This window comes from Propithecus coquereli, unplaced genomic scaffold (genome assembly GCF_000956105.1).
Source record: "Propithecus coquereli isolate 6110/MARCELLA unplaced genomic scaffold, Pcoq_1.0 Scaffold383, whole genome shotgun sequence".
Taxonomy (NCBI): Eukaryota; Metazoa; Chordata; class Mammalia; order Primates; family Indriidae; genus Propithecus; species Propithecus coquereli.
Window position 1 is genome coordinate 1,272,633 of NW_012149541.1, and position 573 is coordinate 1,273,205.

The window sequence follows — 573 nt, forward strand, 5'->3', positions numbered from 1 at the left end:
GACTTTAGCTTTTTTGAAGAGTCCAGGCCAGTTGTTTTGTAGCATGTCACATATGTGGGTTAGTTACATAAGACTAGATTAAGGTCTAATATTCTTGGCAATAGTACATGTCAAATATGTCAGGTGTGCCACTCCTGCTGATGCTGCATTTGATGACCAATCCTCACTCCATTTCCCCTTTGTAACTAGCAAGTGATCTGTGAGATCCTCACATGGTCCTGGGATTAACTGGATGTCCAGTTCTCCCAGTTGTTTGAGCAATCGTTGATGTTTGCCTGAATGAAGGACCACATCGGGGGTTGCAAAATGGTGGCTTTTAATTCTTTTATTTCTTCTCCATTTACTAGCTTGCATTTTTTTCTGTAAGAATTCATGGATTTTAAAAAATGTGCTGTAATTGAATACTGTTGTTATTCATTTTGATGTTCGAACTGTCCCACGTTTGAGCAGCAGGAGGCCTTAGCTGTGCTCCTGAATTCGTGTGGTCATGATCACATTTATGTTCCAACACTTTTTTGCTTTCTGGTGTGACAAGATATTCCAGGCTCACATTGTACATTTCCAGCCCCAAAC